The sequence below is a fragment of the Ostrea edulis genome, chromosome 1 (genome assembly GCF_947568905.1).
Source record: "Ostrea edulis chromosome 1, xbOstEdul1.1, whole genome shotgun sequence".
In the NCBI taxonomy this organism is placed as follows: domain Eukaryota; kingdom Metazoa; phylum Mollusca; class Bivalvia; order Ostreida; family Ostreidae; genus Ostrea; species Ostrea edulis.
Genome location: NC_079164.1, coordinates 107,263,883 through 107,278,539, shown reverse-complemented (window position 1 = coordinate 107,278,539; position 14,657 = coordinate 107,263,883). Strand labels below are relative to the sequence as shown.

General features: G+C 35.7%; 2 long non-coding RNA genes and 1 other non-coding gene across 4 annotated transcripts; 2 read left to right on the top strand and 1 right to left on the bottom strand.

Annotated features, from left to right (window-relative positions):
- The first annotated feature begins 1,300 nt into the window (after nucleotides 1-1,300).
- LOC130051309 (uncharacterized) lies at nucleotides 1,301-7,816 on the top strand. The gene is made up of 2 exons (XR_008799750.1): nucleotides 1,301-2,473; nucleotides 7,604-7,816. It is a non-coding gene; the product is annotated as an uncharacterized LOC130051309 (long non-coding RNA).
- Trnae-cuc (transfer RNA glutamic acid (anticodon CUC)) lies at nucleotides 7,183-7,254 on the top strand. Its single transcript has one exon. It is a non-coding gene; the product is annotated as a tRNA-Glu (tRNA).
- A 3,381-nt stretch (nucleotides 7,817-11,197) lies between the features above and the next one.
- Nucleotides 11,198-14,657, bottom strand: LOC125667271 (uncharacterized). Of its 2 annotated transcripts, XR_008799749.1 has the most exons (6): nucleotides 13,726-14,657; nucleotides 13,388-13,502; nucleotides 12,420-12,651; nucleotides 12,170-12,312; nucleotides 11,482-11,616; nucleotides 11,198-11,369 (listed from the first exon to the last, which is right to left on the bottom strand). It is a non-coding gene; the product is annotated as an uncharacterized LOC125667271 (long non-coding RNA). The 2 variants fall into 2 exon arrangements; XR_007367114.2 differs by having other exon boundaries at nucleotides 12,170-12,651.

The following is a 14,657-nucleotide window of genomic DNA, read 5'->3' as shown; positions in this document are numbered from 1 at the left end:
TTTATACGAGAATGTAAATTTTGTCTTCGAAAACGGTCCTTCAAGTACAATTACTTGGTTTCGGCCTTGAGTATCCACCTTGTGTTTCTAAATCGTACCAATATTGTATTGTTACGGATTCCTTCACGTGAGTTTGTTGTCTAAAACAGTAATCCATCGTACAACTCATCTAACTTCGTTTCGACCTTGAATTTTCAAATTATACCATTATTGTATTTTTCCAGATTCTTTCACGTAATTTTATCTTCCAAAACAGCAATTCATTCAGATCCATCATTGATGACTCGCTTTGGTAAGCTACCCAAGTTGGGTATAAAGTATAGAGGTTAATTGTTTATTTATTTATGAATCCTCAGAAGTGCCACTCATGCCAGGATAATTCCAATGATCATGGAAACAATATGACTTAATCTCTCTTCTCTCCCACACTGGTGAAGAATACTAGAAACATTTTCAGTTGTAGTCTACTTAATCTCTCTTCTCTCCCACACTGGTGAAGAATACTAGAAACATTTTCAGTTGTAGTCTACTTAATCTCTCTTCTCTCCCACACTGGTGAAGAATACTAGAAACATTTTCAGTTGTAGTCTACTTAATCTCTCTTCTCTCCCACACTGGTGAAGAATACTAGAAACATTTTCAGTTGTAGTCTACTTAATCTCTCTTCTCTCCCACACTGGTGAAGAATACTAGAAACATTTTCAGTTGTAGTCTACTTAATCTCTCTTCTCTCCCACACTGGTGAAGACTACTAGAAACATTTTCAGTTGTAGTCTGTAGGGTGAATGAACAGAACAAGGCAATATGATATAAATTTATTCATGTGGTGAACTCTTTGCACTACAGCATGCGATGCAAGTGTAAAATAGTATGTTGATTTTTCAGAAGTACAAGTTTTGGTTGTCCAGTGTGGTGGGAGATTTCTAACACTCTTCGCTATTATTACATTATGAGTAATCTGACCTTGATTTTCGCCTTGAAGAGATTTGAATTTCGTCGCCGTACAACTTGTAGAAATATGCCGTAGTATCGTAGCGACATATCCGGACTTTTTCTTAGAAAGTGCAGGTATTAATATCGGAACACATGTAAACATGAGACATGTCAAAATATACGGGACCATTTCCGAAGGTATAAATAATAATAAAACACAATACAATGCCACAAATCATTATTCATCCAAACATGTCAAAAGTAGAAAATCGAGCAACAAAAAATTCAGGACAATTTTCCTAATTAAATTGGACAAAGTGAACCACTTTGTCCAATTTAATTAGGAAAATTGTCCTGAATTTTTTAAATAAATGAATGTTGGATCAATAATGATATGTATTGAATAATGAAAATTAAGTGTCAAATTTTTGTCTTCAAAAAGTGGGATGTTTTCTGCTTCCACTAGAAATAAGAGGTAGTCGCTTGTCCTATCTCAAATTGTACACGACCTTTCTATCGTTCTGCGACTCTTTTCATAAAACATCTTACAATTAAGATGAAAATTTTAAAACACCGTAATTCTTTTGCAATTCTTCACTCATATATTTCCGAATGAATATACATAGGAGAAAAACTTGCATTCTTACTCGGGGCATAGTTGCACTCAGTCAAAGACACAGGAGCCTATACTCCCTGAAATGCTGGTATGGAGACCGTCCTTTTTACTTTAACTTCTCTTGAAATTTTATCATTAGCGATGCAACACTGAACATCTGTTTTCTCAGTTTTTCATGTTCTTGTTTTGTAGTCGATGTAGTGAACATACTCAAGGAGGAAGTCTTGCCCCATATCGCTGGATGATCCATGTCAACGACCATGAGACTTCCATCATGCCCCATGTCTTTAAGGTATATCTGGACTCCCAAGACTTCCATCATGCCCCATGTCATTAGGGTATATCTGGACTTCCAAGACTTCCATCATGTCCCATGTCATTAGGGTATGTCTGGACTTCCATCATGCCCCATGTCTTTAAGGTATATCTGGACTTCCAAGACTTCCATCATGTTCCATGTCTTTAAGGTATATCTGGACTTCCAAGACTTCCATCATGCCCTATGTCAATCCCATGGACTGGGAACAGGTGTTCATTGAGATCATGCAATACTTGTAGGTTGCAGCACAGGAGACAACTCTTCTAGTACCTTGAAGTACTTCTTATAAGAAAAAAGTGAAGCTGTGGAACCGCTGTCCAACAAAAATTTGAAATCTTCCTCACACAATACCTCAGTAATGTAAAACCCATTACCAAAATGAAACTTCTGCGTGTTTCTACATTGTTTAAAATCCACTCCATATGATTCATCTATTCCATGCATGTCTTCTGTTGATCATCAGCCCTCGACCTACCAAGCTGATGGTAACAGAAGTACCCTATAATGTAACCTTTGAAAAACGTGAACAGAGAAACAGAACGCACGAGGCTTTAGGGATCATTGAACAATCATCACTTTGGAATCAGAAAAGAGCAAAGTTGCAGGTAATTTATGTATATTACATACCCAACGCTTTCCCGTGAGTTGATACTGTTGATTTCACAAAGTGTGATTCGATTTATTTATCACTTGTGTTTTTTTTTTTTTTTTAAATCCTTATCACCATCCTTTGAAGGTGGTAGCATCCCAATTCATCATCGGCCGCGTCACAGACATATGGAACTCCAAATTTCTGTACCTACCTTCAATTATTTGTACATATATTCAAATAATTACACTTATCTCCATAGGAATTAATGATAGGTTTAAATGAATTATAAAGATAGGTGTAAAAACTACACCTATCTTGAAATGATTAAAACCTAGGTTCAAATCATTTACACCTCTCTTTAAATCTTTCATACATGTATATAGGTTCAATTGAATTATACATCAATCATTCGAAGATAACTGTAAAAATTCATGTGCCTTCTTAGAACCTAATTGCCTGGAAAAGAATTCTAAAGCACCAATAGTGTATGATAGGTATACCAATATATCGATCACCTTGTACAAAGTATGAAAATGTGCATACTTAGATGACCGTGAAGACCCATGGGCCTCTTGTTATAATAAACTTACGATAGGTTCAGTTCAGAAGTATCCATCTTTGTACCATTTATACGTATCTTTAATTTTTGGTATTTGCACAGAGGCTATCTTTAGTTCTGTTATAATTCTCTTCAAATCCACTGTACCCATCTCCAAATGAATTAAATTAGAAAAGTATAACTGATCAAATCATTTGGAGATAGGTACAATTCTTTTGAAAATGGGTAAAAATATTATAAGAAAGGTACAAATATTTCATTGGGTCAAATGCTGTCTGACGTGTTTCATGCCGATTGTTGGGTCGTTCTTGGCACCCTGATTTTGACTATGGATAACCCCGTTTACCTGATCAAGATATAAGGCTCACGGCGGGTGTGACCGGTCGACAGGGGATGCATACACCTCCTAGGCACCTGATCCCACCTCTGGTATATGCAGGGGTCCGTGTTTACCCAACTCTCTATTTTGTATTGCCTGTAGGAGTTATGAGATTGATCACTAGCTGTTCGTTCTCTTCACCATTGATGGTAATCTGGCGTTCCTTACCGACAAGAATGTGTACAAAATAAACAACTGAACTTTTGTTAGTCAGGAACTAATGCCTCGTTCACACGAAGAATTTAATTCGCATTAAACGTAAGTTAATGCGAATTAAATCTGAACCGCGTTCACACGGAGATTTTAATGTGCATTAGTTTACTTCGAATTAAAATTGACGTCGCGATTTAATGCGAATTAAATTTACTTCGCATTAGCTCCGTGTGAACGCTAAGCGAAGCTAATTCGAATTAATGCCTCGTTCACACGGATGCGCATTAAATTTTACTTCGCATCAAATTTGATGCGAAGTAAAATAATGCGCATTAAATTAATTCGAATTAAATAGCGTTCACACGGCGGTAATATTTTTAAAATGCGAAGTAAACTAATGCGCATTAAATTCGTATGCATCTCTATTAAAGGGTGCGCGAAATAAATTAAAGAATAGACTATGTTATTGAAAATTATTTTTATAGATATTTTAATGAATATTGTGTAGATCTATACAGAATTCTTTGTTCAAAACGCTATATAGGCCTACATGTAGTATACTACATGTTTACAATTTAGGCCTGCATACATAATTCTGATCTACACATAAGGAGTTTTTTGTCGTGTTTATTTATATGTTCCCAAGAAATTACTTGTTATTTCCTCCGACAACCAGCATTCAATCTACACAATATATTGTTTCTTCATGGGCCCAATTTTAAAACTTCGGAACGTCTTTTTCACCATTCCGCTGACTACTGTTATGACGTAATTTTTAATTACTAATACGTATTATAAGTCTACTATGACGTCATATGGTATAAAAATTAACAATGAGCGGCATATGTTTTAAAAAATGTAAAAAAGAAAATCATATTATCACTGTTTTAAAACATTGTTGTCGTATTTAAAAACAATTCCTTCCACATGTATTACTCAGTATGCCTATGCAGAGCACAGATTTACGTCTGACATTATCTAATGACATGCTGTTTGTACATGTTTTTAGTGATTATTATCATTTTGCTTCGTTTTTCGTACAAAACTAACATTAATATATAAAGCTGACCATGGGTATGATGCATGTGACCCAAATTTGCCATTACGCATGCGTCTACATTTAATTCGAATTAGCTTCGCTTAGCGTTCACACGGAGCTAATGCGAAGTAAATTTAATTCGCATTAAATCGCGACGTCAATTTTAATTCGAAGTAAACTAATGCGCATTAAAATCTCCGTGTGAACGCGGTTCAGATTTAATTCGCATTAACTTACGTTTAATGCGAATTAAATTCTTCGTGTGAACGAGGCATAAATGTAGACGCATGCGTAATGGCCAATTTGGGTCACATGCATCATACCCATGGTCAGCTATATATATTAATGTTAGTTTTGTACGAAAAACTAAGCAAAATGATAATAATCACCAAAAACATGTATACAAACTGCATGACATTAGATAATGTCAGACGTAAATCTGTGCTCTGCATAGGCATACTGAGTAATACATGTGGAAGGAATTGTTTTTAAATACGACAACAATGTTTTAAAATAGTGATAATATGATTTTCTTTTTTTACATTTTTTAAAACATATGCCGTTCATTGTTAATTTTTATACCATATGACGTCATAGTAGACTTATAATACGTATTAGTAATTAAAAATTACGTCATAACAGTAGTCAGCGGAATGGTGAAAAAGACGTTCCGAAGTTTTAAAATTGGGCCCATGAAGAAATAATATATTGTGTAGATTGAATGCTGGTTGTCGGAGGAAATAACAAGTAATTTCTTGGGAACATATAAATAAACACGACAAAAAACTCCTTATGTGTAGATCAGAATTATGTATGCAGGCCTAAATTGTAAACATGTAGTATACTACATGTAGGCCTAGAGCGTTTTGAACAAAGAATTCTGTATAGATCTACACAATATTCATTAAAATATCTATAAAAATAATTTTCAATAACATAGTCTATTCTTTAATTTATTTCGCGCACCCTTTAATAGAGATGCATACGAATTTAATGCGCATTAGTTTACTTCGCATTAAATATTACCGCCGTGTGAACGCTATTTAATTCGAATTAATTTAATGCGCATTATTTTACTTCGCATCAAATTTGATGCGAAGTAAAATTTAATGCGCATCCGTGTGAACGAGGCATAATTCATTATAATTAAAACGTATATTTGAGCCGTTCCTAGCAATAAGGGCCCTGAAGTATATCAGTGCTAAAGTAAAACTTATACGGTACCAATTTTGATGCACCGGATGCGCATTTCGACAAATAATGTCTCTTCAGTGATGCTCAACCGAAATGTTTGAAATCCAAAATAACTATGAAGTTTTGGAGCTAAATTAGCCAAAAACGGCGTGCCAAAAAAAGTGGAGTCAAATTCGTCCAAGGATAAGAGCTATGCACGAGGGAGATAATCCTTAATTTTTAAATTAATTTCTAAATTTTATAACAGCAATTATATATACATCCGTATTTTCAAGCTAGTAACGAAGTACTAAGCTACTGGGCTGTAGAGACCCTCGGGGACTAACAGTCCACCAGCAGAGGCCTCGACCCAGGGGTCATAATGTAAAACGTATACGGTACCAATTTTGATGCACCAGATGCGCATTTCGACAAATAATGTCTGTGAACAATAGAAAACATCCCTCAAAATATTAGAGCAATATTGATTGTCGTTAAAATATTGCAGTCAATCAACGATGACAACCAACTCGTCATTGGTAATCGTGACCTTTTTCTTTACAAGTATGAAAAAATGATGTCTTGTTTTTTCATTATGACGTTTTTTGAAAAACATTGTTGGATAAGATAAGGGTCTTTTTAGCTAGGAACGGCTCATTTATAAATTTATAGGGGGTATCATACTACAGACACCGCAGACCTGTACCTGACGTTTGATCATACTACAAAAACCGCAGACCTGTACCTGACATTTGATCATACAGAAACCACAGACGTGTACCTGACATTTGATCATACAGAAACCACAGCCCTGTACCTGACGTTTGATTAAACAGAAACCACAGACCTGTACGTGTACCTGACGTTTGATTATACAGAAACCACGGACCTGTACCTGACATTTGATCATACAGAAACCACATACCTCAGGATTATGTCCTCACATGTTTAGTGCTAACTACGGGATATTTTTTGTTCCTGTTATGGATATAGATTCTAGATTAAAGAACACCCCTTTGAAAACCAAAATTAATGGTGGAAAACCCCCCATTCAAAAATTCCTGGATCCGCCCCAGCTACATATTTATTGAAACCAATTTGGGGCCCTGGATAAGTAAAGAGCAACACGACAAAATTTACAGCAGTTATTAACATGTCGACATAAAAATAAACAGAAAAAGAAGAAAAAGGAAAATAAGTAATCCACCCGAGGCCTTCCGATATGCAAGCACGTAAGCCTCGGGTACCAGCCTAGAGAAGGTGCGATCCGCGAGGGACTATATCTTTTAAGTTTATTTGCTGAAATAATAAGATGTTAAGTTCAACAAACATTCTAATATTTGCTAATCTGGATGTATTCGCATGGTTCCCTAAATGATAGAGATTTATGTATGGTATCTACAACAGCAATCTACAGCGTCCCAGGTAGTCTAGTGGTTAGGATTCCGCGCTCTCACCGCGGCGGCCGGGGTTCGATTCCCCGTCTGGGAAGTTTTTTTTTTTTCATTTATCGAATACTGTTTGATATACGTACACAAATTCCATAGTTGTTTTGATAAACATACTGCATAATATAATTCATTCGGACCGTATTTCTAATGATCATAAAAAATTTGAATGTCAGATGTCGAGTTACCAGAGAGATATAGAGCTTACATATTCTTTGAAAATTTTCAGTTCAAATGATGCCCATGGCCCATTAAATCATTTAATGTATTTAGCATATTTTATGAACCCCTATGATATCTTCCATTAAATGAATACTATTATATCGATGCTTTGTCAAGAAAGATATATATTGCATGACGTTTATGATCCATTTTTTCTGTTACATTTCAAGCAACACTGAGGAAGAACCGAATCACTGCCAGCGACGATGAAAGGAGTCCTTCGAAGGACTGGTTTCTGTTTGCAGACGATTACCTCAGTGGATGGAGGAAAAAGGAGAAGGGAAGGACAGTATCGTTTACAGACGAATCAGTCAGTGCTGCATGATTACAATGGTCTGTTTGTCTGTCTGTCGTTCAGTTACATAAATATATATACCTGTCAATTTTGTGTTTTGTCATTTTACACGGTCTAGAGAAGGGTTGATTGAAGGTATATCGTTCAAAACATCCGGCTCGAGATTTTTTCACTCATATGGAGCTAGGCGTTTCTAGAGAAGGGTCATCTTGCGATAGAGAAACCTCAGAACTCATGATTTATGCTACATTTTAAAAACAATATGGGGGGGGGGGGGGGGGTTACAAAACCCGGTACCCACAAACACATTTGAGCCTTCGGGTTTAATCAGGTCCCTACGTACCCTTTATCCAATACAGTCTTGTGTCAGATTTAGTTGTAACTGGATCAGAGTACATGTAATTCATTATAGCAAGATGTGAAAAATATTAGTAAAATTGACATGAACCAAAGGATGAATGACACAAGATGACGAGTTAACAAGATATTCATGTATGGAAATACGTAACGTGGCTAAATTATTTCATTGCAATATTGATTCTAACTATTTCAAAGCTTCAACTTATATTCTGAAGAAACCAAAAATATTTCAAAGAGGGAGAGAAATATGAAAAGATGGTACAATTTTCACTCCCAAAGGATGGCACAGACTGAACATTTTCATAAAACTTTAAAATCAAAAAGTGGGGGTTGGGGGGTGGGGGGGTGGGGGTGGGGGGTTAGTGCATCATCTCCAGATCCCCCATTTTATTATTTCAAAATTTACACATAGATTACAATCGAGTGTTTGCTTTGGTTTTCTTTCTACGCAAACTGGGAAGGGGTGAGGTAGATTCTATTTGAGTATGGAATTTGGGTAACAAATGCCCCTGTTTTAAAGTCGAAGAGAAGCAGTCGAAAACTCTCTTTCACCCCCCACCCCCCACCTCCCATCTACAAATGACGTGCAGGTAATAGATTTCTGTTGAATTTATAGCATCCAATTATTATTTGATGAAAGCGCTACAGGATGAGAAGTTTTGACTTCGTATACACATGTACCTGTTGCATATTTTCCATTTCCTCCGCTTAGTTTTGACATAATCATATCGGCTAATTTAATTTCAAATCCAAACAATTATGATTCAAATAAACATTCTAATTATTTTTGCGAAAAATTCACGCATAGTTATTTTCTCTGACGAGTGGCTAAAATGGTCGGCAATAAATCCCATGCATATAATATAATTCTCAATGAAAAGTGCTAGATAATTCGCAGTCTGCCACTGTATTTCTCCACTTATCATGATGCTTTAGGTTACAGATAAGATAAGTTCATTCCAATTTTGGGCCCAGAGGGCATAACAACAAGACAGCTTATAAAAAAGGTTCAAAAAAAGTGTACAACATTAACTACAGATTACATGAACTGCAAACTACATGTGGATGTAGCACATGGGGGAAACGAGTACATACATATATGAATTGCAAATCATGTGTATACACAAGTAAATGGACAATATCAGTATTATACATACATATGAATAATAAACTAGAATGATTTTTTGCAGTTTTAAAGCATCACCTCTTTTTCTGAAAGTTTTAACTAAATATTCACTCAATTTGACAATTACTGGTTTGTCTTCATTAATAATCAACCAAGTAAATTTGTCTTTATTTGTTAAATAGATACAATTTTTGTTGAGCATGTATATATCATGAAAAAACATATTTCCCTCTTCAACATAGAATGGACAATCATTGAGGAATTGAAATTTATCTTCTACACAATTTAGGTTACATATATTGTTTGGTTTCTTTCTAGAGGAATCTTCTGGTCAGTATTGCTTTTAATAAATTCATATCTACCTCGTTCAATTCGAAGATCATTTGCACTAATTCGAATTCTACATAGAGTTTTTCTTAATTCTAGGGATTTTATGAATATGTAATTTTCCATATTAAAGTTTTCTTTATACGAAAAATATGTTGCGAGTTTTCCTGATTTCTGACCCTCTTCACGTCGTTTTGACCAGTAAAGTAAAAATTGTTTCCGTACCTGATTCTTGATTTGTTTTTTGAAAAATGAGAATTTGAGATTTTTTATTTTTTCTAAAATAACTAATGTTTTTGTACCAACAATTTATATGGTATGAATTCAGTTATGTGTATTGTTTTGTATTCTCATAAACGAACCAGTGTATTGCAATAAGTCAGCTTGAACCTTAAATTTTACAGGCAAGAATATTTGGGTTTATTGTCTAAAAAATATATGAGAAAACTAACCAAATAAGCCGGTCTGGGATACAAAATGTGTAATTTGAGTGTTTTTAACTGAATACACAAAAATAAGGATAATTATGAAAAGTTTATGGAAAACATATTAGGGTATATCAGAACAGTTCATCAGAACATCTATGATTTTCAGAACATGCTTGTGAGATTCTTACTTAGAAAACAAATTTGAATCTTTGGAATATTTTATTGTGACCAAAACATTTTTGCAGTGAGAAACTTCAATGTAATTTTCTCTTATATAGAACTCAAATCATCTGACAGCAAGTCGTCAGACTATATCCTATTAAGGAAATGAGAAACCGAATCAAGGGTCTTATTGGTATGTTATCTAAGAAACACATTGACATCACAATCACCGTTCAGGATCATTGATCTACACCACATCCGGTCGAGGGCCTTTATTATAGAATTTAAATCACTAGAGTATTCAACTCTACATTTAGATGTGTCAACGACGTTTTATCTATTTTAAAACGATAATCATTTCCTTTCACATGTCGATTCGATCTACCCCAGTGAGTTTGAAATAAGACACCACAGAGTCCTCCACATCTGCTTCGTACTTAGATATTTTTAAAAAATATATATTAACGGCAAACTAACTAGCTATACTACAAACGGGATGATTTCAGTTTCTCCATCGTCAACTTCCCATATTTATGTAGTAATATTCCATTATCACTCGCATATGGTGTTTAAACATCTCAAATGATTTAATACGCAATCGCTTGTTCTGCGTATGATCAGTTTTTAAATCAAGACAGGCTACAGACAAACAAGTTGATGTTACAAGAGTTTTCAAAAGTCTCGTTTAAAGTCAGCATTTTGCAAATTCCATGGTCGTTATAATGATCTAGTTTGCCAATACAACCTGTTACTGGGTCAAATGCTGTCTGTTTCGTACCTTTTGTTAGGAAGTTGTTGGCACGCTGATTCTGGTTGTGGGTTTGCCTAGTCGGGGTGTGAGGCTCATGGCTGGTGTGAGCGGTCGACAGGGGATGTTTACTTTTCCTAGGCACCTGATCCCACCTCCAGTAAATTCAGGGATCCGTGTTTTCCCCAACTCTCTATTTTGTATTGCTTTTAAGAGTTATGAGATTGATCACTGTTCGTTATCTTAATTTTTTCATATGAATATATATATATACTCCCAAAATTACCCCAAGCTTGAAAAATTCAACTCATAAACTGTGCACGTTTTATTTCATGTACTTGAATGTAAATTAATAAAATATGTGAAAATACAACGATGTTAATCTAATTATTTTGGAGATCCGTGAATCCGTTCCGACACAACACTAATGATGATAAACTCAGATGGTTAAATAATGACCAAGGAAGGGGAATCCATATCGGAGTCACTGCTAAAATAAAATAAAACAGCGGTGGAATAAATTCTGTAAAAAAATTTCTTTAGTTACTAGTAAACTAAATTCCATAACAATGTGTATAAGAATGGTTGATATAAACACTTACTTTGGTATCGGGATCGCCCGAGCCATCGGAATTCCATATCGGAGTAAAATATTAAATCCTGAGCGAGTCTGCAACAACAAATCCAAGTCTACCAGAACTGTACACTTTATAGAGCCAGCACGTGTAGAGCTCGACCTGTGATGAGTGAAAGTACAAGGCAATTCCCAGGGGCGGATCCAGGAATTGTGGTTACGGGGGGCGCCATTTTATGAGGCAGGGGGTCTGGGGACCGCCTTGAGGTGGGGCCCTGGGGCGAAACCCCCGGAAGCTCCTGGATTAATTTACAGATTTTATAGGGCTTGAAATATGTCTCCTATTTAGTCATTTGTACTATTTTTATCATTTTCTTATAAGGTGAAATTAATAAAATGACGCAAATTTTTAGGGTTTTTCGAAAAAATTAAGTTCTTCCAATAAAGTAATTCAAGAAATCAAAAGATTTTGTCATTTATTTCTCCGGGAGTGCAAGAAATGATTGCTTCTTTTGTCGTTTAGTACATTTTTCTAAACAAGATACCACTATTTACCTTAAATTTGAAAATTTTAGGGGGGACGCGCCCCCTCTAAATCCGCCATTGATTCCATTGCACATTTGGTTTACATAGATTTCAGCGGGAAGAGCAGCACCATTTATGAACAAGTAAACATAATTGCACACGTGTATAGAATGACTACACTAAAGCCTTACATTGGTATCAGGATCTGCACATCACATTTCAATATTGGAGTAAACTTCTAGTACCAAATCCGCAATGACTTCATTAACAGAGGCTTTACCTCAAAACCAGGTCTGGCAGTACTGAATAGAGCCAGAATATGTGAAGACTGGACCTGTAATGTGTACAAGGCTGTTCCAGTATACATTTAATTAGTTTCAATAAATTACAATAGAAATCTCAACATCAGCACCAATATCTAATGAATTGTAAGAAAAATACTAGAAAATTTAGTCCAGAGTAGACTAGGCATTTAGGCATTTTCAATTCTCTAGACCAAACACGTTTCATTGGGCCTTCCCTTGAACAACTCAAAAGAACAGTTCTAGTATGGAAATACGGGATCACTTGAGGAACACTGGAAAACGTGTTACTAGTTTGACTAGTGGTTGGTCAGCTGTGACAGAATGTTTGTATCCATTGTATCTGCATATAAACCAAAATATGGTAAACTCTGAAATGTATGGAAAGATGAAACAAGATGAAACCATAATGATTTACATAATTATGATGAAATTCATTCTATATCACCACATAAAAAATCTTGACGTATTTTTGTAGGAGTGATTTTTTTCATGTTTTTAAAAAACAGGATTATTGCACCCTTTTCTTTGTTTCATTTCTTTTTCTCAAAGTACTTACATGTATCAGTTGTTGGCAGTTATCATTTGATTGTGATTCTTAAACAAGAGTTATTAAGTATATTCTTTAGTTTTGTAGCATTAGAATTTATGTAAATTAGAATTAAGAAGTAAAGGTTTGATAATTGCAAGTCACATAATTTTGAATATGTTATCCAATAATTTTTTTAATTCATTGTTACAGAATCCAAGATATGCATTAAATAGCTTTATTCTGTGATAAAAACAGATAGCAGAATACCCCCAAAACATGGCTGGGGAACCTTTTCCACATAGAATTGTACCACCTAAACAACAAGTGAAATTACTAGACACAAGTAGTATTTTTACTATGAAAAGCTAGTAACTTTACCAGGGAGTCTTGTAGACTTACTTATAGGCTAGTAAGTTGACTAGTTTGTCTAGTATACTCCCCCCCCCCCCCCCCCCCCAGTAAACAGTCATTTAAACGTCTAGCTTCAGTCACACAAATTAGTTCCTATGAAGAAAAAAATGTACAATCGATGTTATAAGATTTATAAACATTAAAACTAGATGAAACAGAGTTACCAAGTGGTGAGATACTATTGCATAGTTTACAGGGATTAGTCTGTCATTAATCCACATTCCTCGTACATCCCACCAATACGTATACTACTGTCCACTTCATTGTATGAACTATCACCTACAACACATACAAAGTTTATGATAGACTATTGGTATAGCAAGTAAGGAATACTTTATACTGTACGTCAATTACCAACTAACATTGAAAACCCACCATACGCCTTTGATTTCGTATTCACCCAGAACATAAATTCATCGATTGTGCAACATCAGTGAAATAAAAAGAACCTGTTATGTATCTCGTCTTGACTGTTTTAACTCAAGTGGCTGATGATATTTACCTTTCATATCCATGGACAGTTTTTAAAATCTAAAACACTGATTCCGAGATATCTCTGAAATATTTGTCTGCAGAACCGTTGGGGTTGGTCACATTTGTGATACATTGAGTGCGTCTCTTCCGGCTGTTTTTACTGTAGAGAGCGTGGTGACACGGATAGCCGAGTATCTCCGCTTTGCATATACATGCTACTTCATGCTACCTCGGGCTATCCACTGGAGATGTTTTCTTTTTTGTCCATGGAAATTTGAATTTTATTTTATTAAAAAAAAATCTATCCCGAACTGCCTTTTTGCTTCCCTTCGTCTGCTGTTCCTCGTCCTTGCCCGGTTGGTCCAAGAGCACACTTGTTTTCTGTGGACACTCATCCTGTTTGTCTTTTGTATCCATTTCCTCCGATAGTTTTTTTAAAGAGTTGCTTTTTTTGTCGGTGCTGTTGTCCGACCATAGCTGTGTGCTACTGCAACTCTGTGCTCCCCTTTCTGGTTCCATGTCAAAATATATGCATGGAACGAAATGGTTGGGAGTCCAGGATGCATCAAGGTGAGTATTTGCTGTATTTGTCCACATTATATACAGTGGCTCGCCATGGTCAGGCTGGAGAGGTTTGATTGTTTGGTGTAGCAGATCCCTATCAATTGCAATGTTTCTAACATCAGGATAGATAGACACTACATCTCGGTGGGTGGCATTTGCAGCTGCATATAAATGCACTATGGAGCTGTATGAACCGAGTATAAGTGTCCGAAATATTTCCTCTTTCATTGATTCCGCAGCGTCTGCTCCATAGTCAAGCACAGACGTCTGCACCACGCTTTCTACTAGACCGTCCACTTTGTGAGTTGACATTTTCTGGAGTGTATCACCATAGAGATAATCTTCCCAGTTATGAATCAGCTCCAGTGTCACTCGTAGACGGATCTCCAGGTGATG